The sequence below is a fragment of the Ambystoma mexicanum genome, chromosome 12, assembly GCF_040938575.1.
Source record: "Ambystoma mexicanum isolate Mex_15411 chromosome 12, UKY_AmexF1_1, whole genome shotgun sequence".
Lineage (NCBI taxonomy): Eukaryota > Metazoa > Chordata > Amphibia > Caudata > Ambystomatidae > Ambystoma > Ambystoma mexicanum.
The window spans coordinates 143,297,275-143,312,586 of record NC_090936.1 but is presented as its reverse complement, the minus strand read 5'-3'; positions in this window follow the sequence as shown (position 1 = coordinate 143,312,586).

The following is a 15,312-nucleotide window of genomic DNA, read 5'->3' as shown; positions in this document are numbered from 1 at the left end:
GGTCACACTCCGCGACATCTGATCCTGTTCCTGGGCCAGCAGATCAGAGGGGGAATGCAGTCCTGCAGCCTCAGGCAGTGCCGGCACAGCAAGGCGCAGTTCGCCTTGCCCCAGACAGGTGTGGTGCCCGCCGACGTGGTGGCCGTACGCCACCCGGCAATACCGCATGGGAGCAATCCATTTACGGTATGGCAACCCAACAGGCTGCATCATCCGAGATGATGGCTCAGGCCATGGATAGGGTGGCCACTTCCATTGTCCCCCCAGAAAGGCTGATGGAGCGACTAGAGCAGGCAACCGACTCCATCTGCCAGTCACACAGGGAGGACATGTTGGGCTCCAACAGGGACAGGCGGGCGGCACTGGCGACTCTGCAGGAGGCCATCTCCATTGAGTCCCAGGGCCACAGGGAAGCCCTGAGGCAGGAGCTCCTTCACCTCAGGACGACTCTTGTTGAGCTTGAGGCTTCAACACACCAAAGGACAGAACAGCAGCTGGAGTGTCTCACCCGTACGCTCTCAGCTGAGATGCAGGCAACGAGGGCGGAGGTCCGGGCATCCCGTGAGTTGTTGCATGGGGACCTCCGCACACTCATCCTCCAGAACCAGACCTACCACACCCGCATGCTTGCAGCCATGGAGGAGTAGACTAGGGCCTTGCGTGGGCTGCCTCCCATAGTGCAACCACCTCCGGATGCAGCTGCACAGGGTGATAATAGCGACAGCAGTGATCCTCCCACAATAGGGTAGCCGTGTGGGCCATGAGTCCATGGAGGTGTTTTATCTTCCCAGGATCCACGCAGGTGGGTTCTGGTATGCATCCTGTCCTCGGACCTCCTGGGTGGCCTCCCCAACCCCACCGGGCCCATCAATGGCCATTTTTGATTGTTTCTTATATTTATTTTTATTTTGATTTCTTTTATTCCCAATTTTTTTGGGACGATCTGTTGGCTTCCGTGGTTCCTGTGGGCATACGCTGCATTGTGGCTGGGCACATGCAGGCTTGTAATGTATTTGGTTCAGATGCTTGGGTTTGAGTCACACACACCCCTCCTGCTTCCCGTTTCCATGGGCTTGCAAAGGGTGTGCCCAAGTGACAGTGAATTACACAGTGACGTTGGACTCCCATGAGCTGTGTGGGCAGTCTGTAGTCAATACTGTGTATACATTCCTAGTGCATATTGCTGTTGTGTTGTACACTGCATGTTGCATTGATGTGTAACTCTTCTTCTGTGTCTACCTCCCAATTTGCAGGTCCCTTCCTCATGTCCACACAAGGACCTCTAGTCTGGAGATGGGGTCCATGTTGGCAGCAGTGCACCTACAACTCTACATGGCGCCAACACTGCACAGTTGGTAGTGGTGGGAGTGCAGGCATTTCCAGGTGGTGAGACTACTAATATGTAACATTTGTGATGCCATGTTAATGGTAGTACGTGCTCAAGTATGTTGTTGGTCCGGCATTGCTGTGAGCATTTCAGGTGTTGCAGGTTTCTAATAGGGACACTGTACATAGTGAGACTGATGTCATGTTGTGGGGATTACTTTGTTTACCTGCAATTAGCATGACATGGCACGGTGTGTCGTGTGGCGCTGCTGGGGTTGGGTTGGCTGACATGGCACTGTCCTCTTGTTGCATTTTGCAAGTGGGTATTCATTTTAGCTGCTTCAATGTGTAACTTCACAAAACTGCATTGGTGGTGTCTGTGTGGGTAGGGATGCACACATTGTGACACTTCCAGGTGAACAATCTCAGGCTGATATGGTATTCACGGTTAATTCTCCAGTCATTCAGGATCAGTGTCAGGTTGAGTCATCATCAGTGTCAGGTTGAGTCATCATTGATTGTCAGATGGAATGTGCCAGGGCAGTGTGCACTCCACAGGGGTGTGATTTCTATGTGAAGTAATTAGCCACTAGCTGTGTACGGGCTGCCTCCCCCCCGTGCCCTTTCCCCTCCCATGCGCAGCGGCTGTGCATGTGGTTGGGGATGTGGGGCCACCACCATGTCCACGGCCAGGCCCCGGCGTGTTGCAACGTTGTGCAGAACACATGCTGCCACTATGATCCTGCACACTACTGGGGGAGCGTATAATAGCTGCCCGCCAGAACGGTCAAGGGAGCGAAAGCGTGACTTTAGCACTCCGAATGTACGCTCCACTATGCCCCGGGTCGTAATGTGGGCTGTGTTACATCTTACCTCGGGTGGCGTGGTGGGGTTCCGAATTGGCGTCATCATGTGGGGGCTGAGAGGGTAGGCACTGTCCCCTGTGGAGGTGGTGATTGGTATCATTGGTGGGGTTGTGACCTTGCTCAGTATCCAACATGCATGCATGTGCAGTGGCATACATACTCACCAAGCAGCCATGTATCGCCATGCCGCCCAGCTTCTAGGTCCCGGCTTAGGGTGGACATTCGGTAAATGAAGCTGTCGTGGGTGGAGCCTGGATAGTTGGCATATACTGAGGTGATGATTCCCTTGGCATTACATGCTACCTGCACGTTGATGGAATGCCAGTGCTTGCAGTTCCTACAGATGTGCTCAGATGCCCTGGGGGATGTAGAGCCACATGGGTGCAGTCGATGGCACCTAGCACTTTGGGGAATCGTGCCACACCGTAAAAATCCAGGGCGGCAGCATGCCTTTCTGCAGGTGTTCTGGGCAGGTATATGTGCCTGCGGACTGATGGGCGTGCAGTCATGATGTTCAAGACCTGGTGTAGGCAGCGTGACTGGGTGGCCTGTGACACCCCACCCACTATGGCACTTGTCCGCTGAAATGATCCAGTGGCTAAGAAGTGCAGTACATTGAGGACCTTCTCCAGGGGGCTGAGTGCTTGGGAGCACAGGGTGGGTGATGTGAGGTCATCCTCCCACTCACTCACCAGGTCCAGTATAATGTGTGGTGGAAACCTGTACCTCCCATACACCTGGTCATCAGGCATCCCGAAAAGGCTCGTTCTGGGTGTGAATATTCTGGCCCTGACTATCCTCCTCCTCCTCCTTTGGTAGCCCACTGCCACTGCTGCTAGGAACGGTATGTTCATCCTGGCGTCTGAGCTTGTTATTGTTAAAGTGCGCAAATGTATGCTTTGCGCGTGTTCTAGGCGGGCGTGTGACCCGCGCACCCCTGGAATCCAGTTCCCAGTCCAATAGTGTGTGGAAATTCACACGCACCACGGGATACAGCGTGTGACCCGCGCACCCCTGGAATCCAGTTCCCAGTCCAATAGCGTGTGGAAATTCACACGCACCACGGGATACAGCGTGTGACCCGTGCACCCCTGGAATCCAGTTCCCAGTCAAATAGCGTGTGGAAATTCACACGCACCACGGGATACAGGTTCGCTGACGTACTTTCGTGTGTAAGTGCCCGCGCACCCATTAAATACACGTACATAGGCCAATCGCGTGTACGCGCACTTTTGTCCAATTACACGCGATGACACTCTGACGTGCAGTATTTCCACGTGTGCCCCGTCATCACATGCTGAGTGGGGAACACCCGTGCGGGTCACGTCACAGACGCGCTTACGCGCTGAGGGACTCTGGTCCAATAGAATCGCGTATGCGTGCTGACGCGCTTACGCGCTAAGGGCCTTTCCTCGGATTTCACGCTGACGTGCAGGATTTTCACGTGCCAAATCACTCCGTATCAAGCTGGCCACGCGAAAACACACGGAAGACCACGCTCCTGCCCAGAAGGCCGAGTTACTGCCCCCCAGTGCCGCGAGCAGCCTCCCACGTGCCATCTGCTGCTGCCTGCCTGCCTGCCTGCTGCCGCCGTGCCCTGTCATTTGGTGCCTGCACATCAGCCATCTGCAGGGGTCCAGTTGCTGTGTCCACCCCTGCTGGAACTGAAGACTCCCGACTGGGATTACATCGCTCCACAGCCCAGCCCCAGGACCCAGTTGCCCACCCACACCTGCCTCTGGGGTTGCCATGTCGGGCACTTCAACATCTGGCACCAGTGGCAACCCCAGGCCAGAGGGGCAGAGGGGCACCAGCTTCACTGCCACCGAAGTTGGTGTCCTGGTGGAGCATGTCCTGGGGCAGTATGATGCCCTCTTTGGATCGTCCCGCGCCAGCAAGGAAGGACGGCAGAGGATCTGGGCCGACTGTGTGGTTGCCATCAACGCGGAGGGGGTGGCAACCCGCGACGTCCTGAAGATCAAGAAGCGCTGGGAGGACTTGAGGTCCAGGACCCTTGTGAAGGCCCGGCGCCTCGTGGAGGGGGGGCCGGGGCCGCATGAGTTCCATCCAGATGAGGGTCCTGGAACGCGTACGCCCAGTTCTCCACGCCCAGATCCTTGAGAGGGAGGCCCGTCTGGAGTTGAGCGGTAAGTGTCCAAGCATTACTGTGTGAGACAGGGCATGTTGCGGTGTGCTGGTTCTATGATACTTGCCTGTATGTGTGCCATAGGCCATGTATGCATGTATGTGTGCAGGGACATCATGGTAATGCATGTGCGACCAGTGATGTGTGACCCACATGGTTGTTGCATGTGTTCAAATGCCGCATGGGGAGCCCTATGCAGATTTTGAACATGAGAGCATGCCAGTCTCTGTACCTGGACATGGGTGGGGGTGAGGGATGGGTGCTGATGCCAGGTACATATATGGTAGCCATGTCTGTGTGCCTGACCTGCGTCTCTGTGACTTGTGCATGCCATGGATGCATGACACATGTGTGTGACAATGCACAGATTCAGTGAAGCAGCCAAATTACCCTTGTATCCGCTGTGTTTGATGTGTTTGGGGCCAGATGGATGTGACTGAGGTGAAGTGTGTGCATGTGATAGGCATGAGCCATGATGCATGTGAGTTACATATCATTGAATGTTTCAAGAGTCCATTGGACATGCATGGAAATGTCCATGGCATGCACCATGCCTGTTACTGTGTGTGTTTTGCCTGGACTGACCCATGTGTTGTGGAGGGACATGATGGAAGTGTACTTTGACAGTGGTGCTCATCTGCTATTGCTTCCTGTCTAGGGGACCATTGTACAGTGCCCTGATGCTTGTGTTCTTTGTCTCCATCTACGCAGCGGCTAGTGAAGAAGAGGGCGGAGACGGCGCTGTGGAGCAAGGCGGCGGGGATGCCCCCACGGCTGCAGCGGAAGGGGTGGGTGAGCCCCCACAGGGGCCTGCTACGGTGGGAGACGGTGAGGAGCCATCCAGGTTGGTGGTTTGCACAGAGGAGGAGGAGGCCGCCACTGGGGCACACATGGGGCCTGGTGGGGGCATCCCTGCTGGTGCAAGTGGTGCAGTCCAGGGCCAGGGCCAGGGGCAGGAGGCAGCACAGGTCACCGTGGAGGGGCCTGTGCATGTCGCTGTCCCTGACCCTGTGAGTGCACCACCATGCACCAGCAGGGATGCCCCGTCCCAGGCCCGTCCGCAGGTAGAGGGGATGTCCATGTCACCTGACTCCCCTCCACCTGCGGACGTGGGAACCCCTGGCCGTGCGGAGAAGGTCCTGATTGGGGTCGCGATGCGCACGGCTGTGATTCGTGATGCCGTGCGTGCTTCCCGGGAGGAGCACGCACGTCATCACGAAGTGCACCGTGCCGACGTGGCCCAATTGGAATCGGCCATGTTCGGGGGTTTCCTGCATGTGTTGGCCAATGTGGCGGCCCTCTCCTCCTCTGTGCAGGCTATCCACCAGTCGTTCTCCTTGCCGTCTTCCAGCCCAGATGCCACCAGGGCCCCCTGTGGACCTGCCCCGACCAATGCAGCCAGCTCGGTGGGGATCCCATCCCTGCCACAGTTGGGAGTCGGAGGTCCAGCAGGGGTGGACAACACAGCAACTGGACCCCAGCAGATGGAAGATGTGACAGCATCATCAGGCAGGGCACGTGCACGACGGCGTCGGTGGTTTCCATCAGCCTGGATGCCGTCGTGCTGGCAGAGGCAGTGGCGTCGGAGGCAGCAGCGGGCTCGACGTGGGAGGCATCATGGCTCGGGGCCATCAAGATCAGAGGGGCAGGCATCGGCCGGAGGGCAGGGCAACCCTGGGATGGTGGTGTCTTCCGTGTGGGAGCAGTTGGTCCAGCGGATAGGTGCGGAGCGGCAGCGGGCGGAAGAGGAGCGGCTCACCATGGTCAGGGCGGAGTTCTCCATGCGTCGGGCGTTGAGGCGGGCTGAGTGCCTCGAGGAAGCTCGCAGGGAGTTTGAGCTGGACATGGGGTTATCCCTGCGAGACCTCGGGGCCAGGACAGAGTCCCGCCTCCAGGACATCGACATGGAGTTCGATGATGCCCTGCCCAGCAACATCACCGAGTGAGCCGCAGGACTTGCCCGCTGCGTTGGTATATAGTTATTTAGTTAGTTAGTGTTAGGTTTCCTTTATTAATTTTTGTTTTTTTGGACCGCTCGGACAATGGCCACTTTTTTGTATATTTTATTTTCATTAGGTAGTAGTAGGTTTCATTTATGGTGTTGGGCTCATGGACCCTGGAATTTTCGTGTATATAGTTTGCTTTTTGAAGAAACATTTTTTTATTTAATTATTGTGTTCACCATGAGGAAATGGTTTTTCATTATTTTACTTCCACATGATTTTGCTTTGGACAACATTTGTTTTTGGATTACTTTGTTTTTTTTATTTTTACATTTGTTCTCGGACATGGACCATTTATTTTGTTATCCCCATTGTTATATGTTTGATTTTTTTACTTATTTTTCATCTTTAATACATGTTCTTTTTAACTTTCACTTGTGGTATTTTCTCATTGGTTTCATACATGTCATGATATGGGTTTTGACATTGACTTGCACCCATTGTGTATGTGTGTGTGACGGACATGTGTTCATTTACAGACTTGCCATTGGGGTTGTATCATGTAATTGCATTCACTATGTGGGTGGATGCAATCCTTGCCTGGGTGTTTGTGCTGGGTATGCTGCCCATTACTGCCATGATTGAGTATTGTCAGGACCTGGGGGCAGGGGGACATGTGTGGGTGCCTGGTGGAGGCTGCCCCTGCACTGCTGGGGGGTGGGGGTGGTGGGAGACATTAGTGGGGGCCTGGTGGAGGGTGACCCTGCACTGCTGGGGTGTGGGGGTGGTGGGAGACATGAGTGGGGGCCTGGTGGAGGGTGCCCCTGCACTGCTGGGGTGTGGGGGTGGTGGGAGACATGAGTGGGGGCCTGGTGGAGGGTGCCCCTGCACTGCTGGGGTGTGGGGGTGGTGGGAGACATGAGTGGGGGCCTGGTGGAGGGTGCCCCTGCACTGCTGGGGTGTGGGGGTGGTGGGAGACATGAGTGGGGGCCTGGTGGAGGGTGCCCCTGGTGGCTGGGGTGTGGGGGTGGTGGGAGACATGAGTGGGGGCCTGGTGGAGGGTGCCCCTGGTGGCTGGGGGGTGGGGGTGGTGGGAGACATGAGTGGGGGCCTGGTGGAGGGTGCCCCTGGTGGCTGGGGGGTGGGGGTGGTGGGAGACATGAGTGGGGGCCTGGTGGAGGGTGCCCCTGCACTGCTGGGGTGTGGGGGTGGTGGGAGACATGAGTGGGGGCCTGGTGTAGGGTGCCCCTGGTGGCTGGGGTGTGGGGGTGGTGGGAGACATGAGTGGGGGCCTGGTGGAGGGTACCCCTGGTGGCTGGGGGGTGGGGGTGGTGGGAGACATGAGTGGGGGCCTGGTGGAGGGTGCCCCTGCACTGCTGGGGTGTGGGGGTGGTGGGAGACATGAGTGGGGGCCTGGTGGAGGGTGCCCCTGGTGGCTGGGGTGTGGGGGTGGTGGGAGACATGAGTGGGGGCCTGGTGGAGGGTGCCCCTGGTGGCTGGGGGGTGGGGGTGGTGGGAGACATGAGTGGGGGCCTGGTGGTGGGTGCCCCTGCAAAGCTGGGGTGTGGGGGTGGTGGGAGACATGAGTGGGGGCCTGGTGGAGGGTGCCCCTGGTGGCTGGGGTGTGGGGGTGGTGGGAGACATGAGTGGGGGCCTGGTGGAGGGTGCCCCTGGTGGCTGGGGGGAGGGGGTGGTGGGAGACATGAGTGGGGGCCTGGTGGAGGCTGCCCCTGCACTGCTGGGGTGTGAGGGTGGTGGGAGACATGAGTGGGGGCCTGGTGGAGGGTGCCCCTGGTGGCTGGGGGGTGGGGGTGGTGGGAGACATGGGTGGGGGCCTGGTGGAGGGTGCCCCTGGTGGCTGGGGTGTGGGGGTGGTGGGAGACATGAGTGGGGGCCTGGTGGAGGGTGCCCCTGGTGGCTGGGGGGTGGGGGTGGTGGGAGACATGAGTGGGGGCCTGGTGGAGGGTGTCCCTGGTGGCTGGGGGGTGGGGGTGGTGGGAGACATGGGTGGGGGCCTGGTGGAGGGTGCCCCTGGTGGCTGGGGGGTGGGGGTGGTGGGAGACATGAGTGGGGGCCTGGTGGAGGGTGCCCCTGGTGGCTGGGGGTGGGGGTGGTGGGTGACATGAGTGGGGGCCTGGTGGAGGCTGCCCCTGGTGGCTGGGGGGTGGGGGTGGTGGGAGACATGAGTGGGGGCCTGGTGGAGGGCGCCCCTGGTGGCTGGGGGGTGGGGGTGGTGGGAGACATGAGTGGGGGCCTGGTGGAGGGTGCCCCACAGTGCTGGGGGGTGGGGGTGGTGGGGGACATGAGTTGGACATGGGTGGGGGCCTGCTGGCAGGTGCCCCACAGTGCTGGGGGGTGGGGGTGGTGGGAGACATGAGTGGGGGCCTGGTGGAGGCTGCCCCTGCACTGCTGGGGTGTGGGGGTGGTGGGAGACATGAGTGGGGACCTGGTGGAGGGTGCCCCTGGTGGCTGGGGGGTGGGGGTGGTGGGAGACATGGGTGGGGGCCTGGTGGAGGGTGCCCCTGGTGGCTGGGGTGTGGGGTTGGTGGGAGACATGAGTGGGGGCCTGGTGGAGGGTGCCCCTGGTGGCTGGGGGTGGTGGGAGACATGAGTGGGGGCCTGGTGGAGGGTGCCCCTGCACTGCTGGGGTGTGGGGGTGGTGGGAGACATGAGTGGGGGCCTGGTGGAGGGTGCCCCTGGTGGCTGGGGGGTGGGGGTGGTGGGAGACATGGGTGGGGGCCTGGTGGAGGGTGCCCCACAGTGCTGGGGGGTGGGGGTGCAAGGGGACATGAGTTGGTGTTCATTAGTTCAAGGAGACATGTGCCTTTGCTGGGGGGGCATGCCCATGTTGGGTGGGCTGCCTGCGGGACATGACCAGGGATGCAGGGTAGTCCCCTGTGGTGTGGGCTGCCTGCAGGGGCCGTGGAGGGTGTACAGGGTACACCTGGGAGGACCCACACTGTCAAATCACATGTGGGACTCCCCGGCACCCCTGAAATACACGTATTGTGCAGATATCGCGTGTAAAACTTCCCGCGCACCCCTGAAATACACGCGCCCAGGCTATTCGCGTGTGGAACTTCCCGCTCACCCCTGAAATACACGCGCCCAGGCTATTCGCGTGTAAAACTTCCCGCGCACCCCTGAAATACACGCGCCCAGGCTATTCGCGTGTGGAACTTCCCGCGCACCCCTGAAATACACGCGCCCAGGCTATTCGCGTGTGGAACTTCCCGCGCACCCCTGAAATACACGCGCCCAGGCTATTCGCGTGTAAAACTTCCCGCGCACCCCTGAAATACACGCGCCCAGGCTATTCGCGTGTGGAACTTCCCGCGCACCCCTGAAATACACGCGCCCAGGCTATTCGCGTGTGGAACTTCCCGCGCACCCCTGAAATACACGCGCCCAGGCTATTCGCGTGTGGAACTTCCCGCGCACCCCTGAAATACACGCGCCCAGGCTATTCGCGTGTGGAACTTCCCGCGCACCCCTCAAATACACGCGCCCAGGCTATTCGCGTGTGGAACTTCCCGCGCACCCCTCAAATACACGCGCCCAGGCTATTCGCGTGTGGAACTTCCCGCGCACCCCTGAAATACACGCGCCCAGGCTATTCGCGTGTGGAACTTCCCGCGCACCCCTGAAATACACGCGCCCAGGCTATTCGCGTGTGGAACTTCCCGCGCACCCCTCAAATACACGCGGCCAGGCTATTCGCGTGTGGAACTTCCCGCGCACCCCTGGAATTCACGTAGCCCGCTCCCCCAGGCCGGATCGCGTGAGGAACTTCACGCTACCCCAGGCCCGATCGCGTGAGGAACTTCACGCGAACCCCTGTAATACACGTAGCCCGCTCCCCCAGGCCCGATCGCGTGTGAAACTTCACGCGAACCCCTGAAATACACGTAGCACGCTCCCCCAGGCCCGATCGCGTGAGGAACTTCACGCGAACCCCTGTAATACACGTAGCCCGCTCCCCCAGACCCGATCGCGTGTGAAACTTCACGCGAACCCCTGAAATACACGTAGCACGCTCCCCCAGGCCCGATCGCGTGAGAAACTTCACGCGAACCCCTGAAATACACGTAGCCCGCTCCCCCAGGCCCGATCGCGTGAATAACTTCACGCGAACCCCTGTGATGCACGTACCCTGCTGAAATCGCGTGTGAGACTTCCCGCGCACCCCGGTATACACGCACACGTATTTTTTGTCAGCGGGTGTCCGTGTTTGTGGGTACCCCTTTGCACGTCATTTTTCCTGGAGGGCCACAGTATGGGACATTCATCATGGCAGTATATAGGTGCTATTTGTTGGCGCACCTTTTGGCGCACATTTCTTACAGCCGCAGAGACGCTACCGCCTGCTTTCTTGTGGCGGTCGTGTTTGTGCCTGTGCGCTGGTTTGAGCGTGCGCTTTTTTCCCCTATTCTATTCCATGAATACGTGTTGTAGGCGAGCGTGTGGGCGTTCCGCGCACTTGTGCCCTGTACTTCCCCCGTGACGCCCACGTTTTGGCAAGTTGTTCCCCATTCCGAGTGTTACGCCCGTGTTCCGCCTACTTTTGTTGCGTGCGCCGCGCTATGTACGAATTTCGCTGTGGCCTGTGCGATTTTCGCTGTGACCTGGCGCACGCTGTTAGATGGCCTGTGCGCCAACGTGCGCCGCGCACTTTTTTATCGCACATCCGCTGGTTTTCTCGCGCACGGCCTTCCATGAATCGACGTGCGCTGCTTTTCGTGCGATTTTCGCACTTGCACTGCGATTTTCGCTATTCCACTGCGATTCGCACGTTTTTGCCCACTTGCGCCGCGCTAATTATTCCATGAATCGGCCTCTTGAACTTTCATTTGAAGGTAACAAGGACGTTTTCCACGTTATTTTCGGAGAAGTCAAGGTAAGAGAGTAAAGTTAAATTTATTTACGAACTTCCAGTTTTAAAAGCTGAACTACGTGCATTGACTTTTTTTCCTGAAGGAGCATAGGAAGAAGAGTCAGCACAAGCGAGTTTCTTTGGCATAAAATGTTTATTAACTCTTAAAGGGAAAACCTTGACTACTTAAAGGAGGAGCTACAAACTTCATGGAACAAAAGGATTCTGAAATAAGTTTTCATACATTTTAATTGTAAGCAATACTAGGAAAAGTTTAAGAATAAGGAATAGTTTTTTATAATACCTATTTTGTTTATTTTAGAGTGTGCACACTAGGTATCTCTTAATTCAAAGAAATTCATTTTTACAAGGTTACCATTTTTGCCTGCTGCCAAGTTAAAGGGCCTCATTACGACTCAGGCGGTAAGGGGTTTACGGCGGCGTAAACAGCGCCGACCCTTACCGCCTGATTCCGAGGTCCCTTAGCGCCATGGAAGTTTTAACACCTGCTTTTAGCAGGTGTTAAAATCCATGGCGCTAAGGGACCTTGATGTTAATTACGCCACCGTAATTTACGGTGGCGTAATTAACGCCTTCCCCACTCCCATTATGCCCTATGGGGCAAAAAATGGAATGGGGAAGGGTAAATGGGGATTGGGGACTTACCGCCCCGCCAACCTCGGAATGGGGCGGTAAGTCCGCCAACCACCATGGCGTAAACATAGTTTACGCCATGGTGGTAAAGGTACGACCCAGGCAGTAACTTACCGCTTGGGTCGTAATGAGGCCCAAAGTTTTCTTCTTCAACCTCTTCAACATTTGTCAAGTGTCAAAATTAAGAGACTCTTTTAACTGAGACCCAATTTTGTTTGGAATTCAGAACTTTACTCTTACAATGGTAACTTCAACTTGATTTGGGTTTAGAAGTTACAATGAGACTATAATCCGTTAATATTACAAAAGGAATAATATAAACAGCAAACATCCTCTTGGCCTTTGCAGAGGAGTATAAGGTGAGATATGTGAAATTCTAGAAAGTGATAAAGAATGAGAATGAGTAAGTTTTACTCAAAAAAAATTAATTTGTAAATTAACTTTTTTTACACAGAGACCTGAAGAAGAAAGAAGATCCAGTGTCTCATTTGTTATTTTATCCACTTTCCCCTTTCCCCCGGAGTTGTCTAGAATTCAATTGCTTTATCTCAGTTGGGCACTGGACATCTTAGAGGGATTGGAGGGCTCAGCAGCTCCTGCGTTGGACATCGTTTTAAATGAGACATGACACCAAAACACATGCCACAAGCGAAGCGTGGCGAGTGTTTAGCTGAGTGTTTGGCCACTGTGGACCGGCTGTGAGGATTCAGTAACTTTGGCAAAACCCCTCTGTGTGCAACGTTGAAGAAGTGCGACCGAGCCTGAGTCCCTCCGACAGACCAAGACCAACTCCACATCGGGAGGAGAAGAGGGCGGTCCCACATCCACATCCACGACTGTCGGCGAGGATATGGCTATGGAGATGGAGATCGAAATTGAGACCAAAGATGTCAGACCCCGGGAAAAAGCAGAGGTCGAGGTGAGTGACCTGGGCACTCCCCCATTCCTAGTGATTGTGGTCATTGGAGCGTGTACGTGTGCCCATATGCAGGCTAATCAGAACAAGGGCTGAGTGGCATCCCGCTCAAACCCAGGCCTGTCTCGCCCATTGAGCTGGACCCTCAATATCAGGAATGCATACCAAAACCTGATCACAGTCTGAACAGTGGCAACATGTCTAGACCTACAGACAATGCTGGGGAGGGGGCAGGGTCTAGCGAGAAACCTATATCAATAGCCCAGCGAGAAAAGTCATCAAAAGACACCCCCATTGAGCCTGAATAAGGCCCGAAGTTAAATCTAGACAATGCAGTACTACCGAACATGGACATGACAGAGGGCCACGCATGCACAAGTGGGCCTTATGCTAATTCATTGAACTTAACAAATTTGCCTACGCTGGGGGTAGAACCAGTTGCTCTGCCTTCAACAGGTTCGCTCCCACAACCAACGGGCTTAACAAAACAATCTCGCTGGTGGCATAATAGGAGAGGAGTAGTACAGAAATTTATGGCGGGGCCAAGAAGCCACATCAACAAACTGTCGGTTTGTCACAAGACTACACTGCAAGACCAACCTGAGACACCCAGGCAAGAAGAGAGGAACATTTGGAGACCGTTGGGGTTAACAAGGTCAGAACTATCAGACTTCTCATATCGAGATTTGACCCTTCAGAGTAGGATAATACGCCTTTACATGGCATCTGTGGAATAGAAATACCGGACCAACTGCATCTGGAGAGCGCTTCTCAGGCTGAGCTGGGAGGCTTTCACTTCACGAAGAGTAAGCCTCCTAATCAAATGTCTACTGTTTCATAAGAATGGTGCAACGATATACAGGTTTACGGCTCCAAGCAATACGCCTGGTGGTGGCAAGCCTAAAACATTTACCCAACACACAAACGAAGAACTGCGGGAGCAGAATCATCCCCCTTGATTATTTTTAGAAAAAGGAACCAACACTACAAAACAACATCAAGGAGACATGGGTGGGGCAACAGACTTCTCAACCATAACAACTCTCACATCTATTCTGGCCCCATTCATGAAGCTTTATGAGCAGATGGGTGACCAGCTCACGGACCAGACAACTATGTTGGCTATGCTACATTCAAAAATGGTCTTTGTTGAGGGAGGATTTTTAACCGCCATCCAGAAAGATCTAGACACCAGCACCGCAAAAGTAGCCACATTGATGCACACCATACTGGACCCCCTGATCAGTGAAAAAGAAAACCATAGAGCATCAAGATTGTTTTATATACAGGATTTCAGAAACCCGACACCATCACTTGTTAATACAAACAATTCCCGATCAAGAGGCTCAGATATTAGTGTAGCTGACACCTTGGCAGGGCGATGTGTGAACTCAGATCCTCTAACAACAAATAAAGCTGGCGCAGGGTTATCCATTGCTACTTTGACAAAGGCATCAGAAGAGGATTTTCGTCTATTCACGTCAAAAAAATCCTCTGAACCATCTTAAAACGGTTGAGTCTGACAGCAGAATCATCCTAGAGGAACCGTCTGAGGAAAATATGCCCAAAGAAACGATTGCATCACAGTCAGAGGACAAATCAGACGAGGTTGAAGCAAACTCGCAGAGACGTTCAAGCCAGATATGTCCTATATTTAACAACTCAAAGACTTCTCAAAAATCATCCAAGGACAAAGAAGCTACCATTGCCAAAATTGGCCAAAAACACAAAAGCTCAATAGTAAAATTGGCAGGAGACAAGTTGCAAGCCTCAAAGAAGTCTAAAAATGAGAAATAGGTCATTAAACAAAGCTAACAGAATGTGAAAATATATCAAAAACCTCACGATACCAATCAAAGTAATTCAATCCAGTTTACAAGGAATTAAAAATCATACATCTGAAAAGCCACTTGTCATTAAAACAGGAAAAAGCCTAACCACCAAGGCACAGGAGGTAGAATTGGGAGAAGACGAGTTGGACAAGTGTTCCTCAATCGACCTAATGGATATCTCTACATACTCTATTTCGGATCACAGTAGGAACAATGACCAGTCACAAGACATTGTCGATCAAGATTATCAAGAAGCAGAGAACGACGTGGAAGAAGAATGTCCTATTATAAATCAAAAACCAGAGTGGAACAAAAATCGACAGTTCCGGCAATACTTAATACAACAAACCGTTCATCTATTCCAACTAAACACACTGGCCCTCATTTGGACTCCGGCGCTAAACCATAGTGCTATTAGCACCATGGTCCATGCCGGAGTCCGCCATGGAGAAAGGGGGAATTACCACTACAATCCAAGGTTGGCGGGGCGGTAATTCCCCCTTTCTCCATGGCCCTTCCCCATTCCCATTTTTTGCCCCATAGGGCTCAATGGAATGGGGAAGGTGGCAATTACGGTACCGCAAATTGCGGTACCGTAATTGCCATCAAGGTCCCTTTACGGGTCCCTACTTTAACGGCTAGTCCAGACCAGCCGTTAAGGTTCGGGAGCCGCAAAGGGACCTCATAGTAAGGCGTTAACGGGTTAACGGCGCCGCATCCTTTTACGGTGCCGTTAACCCCTTAACGCCAGGGTCG